Source organism: Diabrotica undecimpunctata, chromosome 3 (genome assembly GCF_040954645.1).
Source record: "Diabrotica undecimpunctata isolate CICGRU chromosome 3, icDiaUnde3, whole genome shotgun sequence".
Taxonomy (NCBI): domain Eukaryota; kingdom Metazoa; phylum Arthropoda; class Insecta; order Coleoptera; family Chrysomelidae; genus Diabrotica; species Diabrotica undecimpunctata.
Genome location: NC_092805.1, coordinates 114002770 through 114008337, shown reverse-complemented (window position 1 = coordinate 114008337; position 5568 = coordinate 114002770).

The window sequence follows — 5568 nt, the reverse complement described above, 5'->3', positions numbered from 1 at the left end:
ATCTGCTATAGTTTGAAAATAAAATGGAAAAAGTAGATTGCCAAACATTATGTAGTGATCAGGGTGTTATCGCAATCTATCAAGAGATTCTAAAAAGTTTTTTTCTTTTAAACTGCCACAAAGACGAAATGGAATATGTAGAAAAACTCCAAAAAGACGGAACCAAAATTAACGTGCCTTGTCCGGAAGCTATAAAATCATATAAAACATTTATACGTGGTGTTGATCTTTCAGATCAACACATTTTACACACAAAGAAAAACATTTTACAAGCTAGAGCTTGTGGATTTTCTAAACGGCTATGACCTTGAAAATATCTGCGCGTCGGGTATTCCAAAATTATTAAAATTTCTAGGATCGAAGCGTATTTTACGCATGCATGAGACATAGCCGTTTAGATAATCCACTACCTCTACTATTAACATTAGCTTCAAATTCATGGATAATATTCAAAGAAGCTGCTAAGCGTAATGTTCCGTTTACTATATTTCCAGTAAACCTTGCAGAATATTTCATAAACACAGGTCGACAAAAAGTAGGTGTTAGGAAACGATCTAGTGGCAGACTTTCATCACGAAATCTTTTTGCCGTTGCAAGGAAAATCTCCTCCTAGATGTCATTCATGTACTTCTCGAAATGTGGAAAAAAGAACAAAAACTATGTGTTCAGAATGTAAGCTTCCCTTGCGCAATTACTGTTTTCAATCCTTTCATACTTAAATGTCAGAAATTTATTATTTTCGTTTAAGTTAAATTTGTACCTTTTTTATACTGGTGGAAAATTTGTATCTTTTTTCCATACTGTTGGGACAAATGAGTCTCATTTTGTATTTTTTGTTTATTACTTAATTAAGAAAAATTTGTTTTAATTTATTAATCCAGTGATATTTGTTGAATAGATAACGTATTTTTCGCATAGGTACATTAGAAAAAAATAAATAAAATTCATATTTTAAATGCAGATTCCTGCGGGACTCATTTGTCCCATCCGTAAAATTACGTTCTACTTTTTCAAAATAATATCATATTGAAAGGGTCAAGTAATGACAAGATAACGTTGACGGATACCGGATACTAGAAACATTCACTGAACACAGAAAACTATGGAGTTTCCAGAAAAGTATACCGTATAACAGGAAAGAAATTTTATTTTGGTCGATGATTCATCTTCTTTGGGTGACATGTTTACTAATTCACTGAACACAGAAAACTATGGAGTTTCCAGAAAAGTATACCGTATAACAGGAAAGAAATTTTATTTTGGTCGATGATTCTTCTTCTTTGGGTGACATGTTTACTAATTTCTTGTTAACTGAACTTTTCTTGAAGAGCATTTGTGTGTGATATTCCTACACAATAAAAGTTTTCAAAAATGCTTGATAAGACAATATGGTCTTGGCCACAGGTAGGACAGCGGTACTGCTTTTGCGGGTACTCCGAGATGGTATGCCCGTTTTGGCTGCACTTGCCACAGTATTTTGGAATAGGAAGGACAGGATTGGCGTTTAGAGGGAGCTCAATGTGTAGTCGGAGCCCGTCCATGTAAATGCCCCTGGTCAGCATCTCAGTGTACTTTAGTTCACTTGATGTTACCAGCTTCACAAAGGTAGTGGGAAGGTTTGCCTTTGAAATGATTCTCCATAGCCGAACTACGGGAATGTCCATTTCGGCGAAGGTACGGGTGAGGTCGGCGTCGGAGTAGATTTTGTCTACTCCTTTGACTACGACCATGAATGTGGGGGTAGTAGGGCGGGTATTGTTTCTGGGGGTAGGAGTGTGTTTAGGGGTGATCTGCACTTTGGGATCTCCCAATGCGTAACGGAGTTTTCGTTGGACCTCAACGTGATTTATTGGGTTGGTGGTAGTCAGGTGTGCGATTTGGGTGGGAAGGACTTTTACCGTAGAGATCTGATTAAGCAGAAGCTCACGGGTGTTAATGATACGGAAGAAATCCCTTTGGGTGGATTTCTCCCGTGGGATGTTGGTGATAGTATAATTGAAGGTTTTGGATTGGTTGGTTGAGGTAGTGGGGGTGGCAGGATGTGCGGGGGTGCGAGGTTTAGGGGTGTTAATGGCAGTCGCATACGACAACTGTGTATTGGGTGGGTTGGTGAATTGGGTAGGTGTGTGTATTATTTGCGGATTCTGTGTGTTTATTAATTGTGGGATATGTGTGTTTGTTAATTGTTGGATATGTGTGTTTATTAATTGGGAGGATTGTGTAGGGTGTAGGTATTAGTTGTGAATTCTGTGTGGTTACTAATTGAGTGGTATGTGAGGGTATTAGTTAAGTGGTCTGTCTAGTGAAGGTATGTTGTGGGTTAGTTGCTAGGGTAGTGGTGGGAGATGTGGCATGGTTTGGAATGGCGGATGACCGGGACAGCTGCAATTGCGCGATCAACCGGTGGATTTGGTCTACTGGGAGGTTGGAAACTAGGTCTGTAACGAAAGTGTCGGTGACATTATCCATGATCGGGGTGCGGGAGTCTTCAGGGATGTGTATTGTGGGGGGAGATGTGTGACGGGGGTTGGGTTGGGTGTGAAGGTTGGTGGGCGAAGTTGGTAAGGGTGATAATGGTGCATTGTGTGTGTTGCGTGTTGGAAGAGGCGGAAATTCGGAATTGTTCTGGTTGTTAGTTGTGTGCTGGGTGGATTGCCCGGGGTCAGGTGGTTCAGCGGGTATGTGTTTGTGCGAGCTATTTGAGCGGGTCGATCGGGGCATTATACAACAGTGAGAGAGCACAAAAAACCAGACTGCAGAAAATCCTAAACTTTCCTCTGTTTACCAATTTGACACCACGTGGTGGCCACGAGGTTGAATTCTCCTGTTTACTATTTCCTTTGTTTCGTTATCTTGACCGTTGCTTTTATCTTATCGGCACTAGCGCCCAAGCGGTCAGAACAATGGCTTGCCTATGGCTGCCGTCTGACCCTGTGCTATCGGGAGCCGTGTGCCTGTACCTAAAAAGCCCTGAAAAAGCACTAAAAACTCGACTCACTGACTGTGAACGTGGTTTTAGTTTTTGAGTCGTGAATTATAAATGTTCCATATTTATGTGTTTCGATATGGCCAGTATCAGATCAGTCGGCCAATAGCAAAAATCGTAGATGTTTTGAGGCGGGTTGAAGCGCATCTAGGTGTGTATTAATCCACGACTAAGGCCCCCGGTGACAAATCTAGTATGTGGCCGTTATATTAAAAATAACATAACTGGTACGCTAGCAGCGACACATTAGAAGCAACAAGATGTCGGGAGACCTCTCTTCGATAGCAAATCAGGTGAACCACAAATTGAAAGCCTCTCATTAGAGGCAAAAAGAGGTATTGAGGAAAATAATCTTAATTCAAATACTCAATCATTCACTTCCTCACCCATATCTCACAAAATCAAAACTCAAAAATCCCAACTGCACAGCCCCAAGCTCTGGGTCGCTTAAATTACACAAGCATGCATTTTTATTTATGAAAAAGTGTTTTAAGTTTAATAAATCTCATATAGTAAATCAGGACTAGTTTACACTAATATTTGTATTTTGAGAACGATTTTCGAAGTGGAAATTGAAACGTCATTAAACGTACTTTAACCTTTAATTGTGGCTTATTCCCATTTAAATATTAATTGGTTTACTTAAATGTTCAAAATAATATCCACTAATGCCCATACAATAATTATAAAGTCGCTCTTCAAAATTACGAAGAACATTTTGGAGCTTTTTTGAGGTTACTAGATTACATTCTATCAGCCCATAGAACAGGCGGGTTTTAGAAAAGGCTATGGAACAAACGGTCACCTATTGGTAATAAAAAATCTTATAGAAAAATATATTGAATATAATAGACCACTAGTTTTACTGTTTGTGAATTATGAAAAGACCTTTGACACTATAAATCAACAAAAACTTTAGAAGCATTGACAGAATGCCGAATTGACTATCGGTATATAAATATAATCAAATACATATACAAAAACGCAACAGCTACCTGAAACCTGAAAAGCTTAGCCACCTGAGGTTTGCAGATGATATTGTGCTAATAGCTGATAGGATAGATAAGGTCAAAGAACTTTTATATCAGCTCTACCTTTCCTCGTTAGAAGGAGGATTAAAAATAAATATATCTAAGTCCCAGATAATGACAAATCTTCTAGTCAGCAAAGATATATGCGTAGGAACAAGATCCAAAGACCAGGTAATGGTTTATAAATACCTAGGTCGCGAGATTCGCATAGAGAAAGATAAACAAACCGTTGAGCTTCTCTGTCGTATAAGACTGACTTGTGCAGCCTTCGGTAAGTTGAACCTCATTTTCAAATCGTCCGACATACCTTATGTCTTAAAAGAAAAACCTTTAATCAGTGCTTTTGCCAGTATTCACTTACGGAGCGGACACGTTGATTGTGACAAGGAGAACAGTGAAAAAGATCCGTGTGGCTTAAAGGTTGATGAAGCGTGCTATGTTGGGCGTTTCGATACGAGACAAGATCCCAAAGATCAGGAGTGGCTGATGCTGTAGAAAGAATAGCAATACTGAAGTGGGACTGGGCAGGTCACGTGGCTTTAATAATGACAGATAACACATGGACAAAGCGGAAAGTGGAATAAAGACCAAGTAATGATGACTACTGAAGCAGAGGTCGTCTACCAACACGTTGGACTGACGATCTAAAACGTTGCCATAGGAATTGGATGTAAAAGGCACAATATCGAAACAGATCGGACCAGTGGACAAGCGAAAATTAAATAATGAGACGACATTCGTGCACTAGTCGATATTATAGTTCTTCCAATAAAGCTGGAGTGGTAGGTATAAATCTTGCTTTTTAAATAACCCCCGAAAAAGAAGCCGGGAGAGTTAAATCGGTGATCTTGCTCTCAATTTAATAAGCCACAGTTATAACTCTCCTGGGCTTCTTCATATGGGGTTATTTAAATAGCAAGATTCATACCAGCTTCATTGCAAGAACTAAGACAACGAATAGTGCATTAATGTAGAATGTAATCTAGTAACCGCTAAAATGCTCAAAAATGTTCTTCATAATTTCGAACACCGACTTTATAATTGTATGGACGTTGGTCGATATCATTTTGAACATTTAAGTAAATAGTTATAGCTGATGAGTAAACTGTTTGGAATTATGAATTTATTAATTTAAAATTTAGTTCATTTATTTACGTTACATTTAATAAAGTTTCCTATTAATGTTGCAAATATCGTTTTAGTATAGTTTTGACATTACCGGAAATTCACCATAGCAAAACATAAGCTTTACGTTCAGTTTTTAAGAGGTGTAACACGTTCAATAAACTGCTATGTTTTTACAAGAATATAGTTAATATCAAAAAAATATGGATGTCTGAATTCTCCAGCAAAATACCTATCTAACAATGTGCCGCATATGGTATATTTCTATTTAAAATTTAAGGGTTGGGTATTGGAAGAGAGGGAGTTGACAATTGACAGATATCTATATCGTTAAAAGATGACCCCTTTAGAATAAAAATCGACCTGTTTTATCATGTTACAAAATCCAATAAATATTGCCAAATATCAGGGTGGACTCTTTTGAAT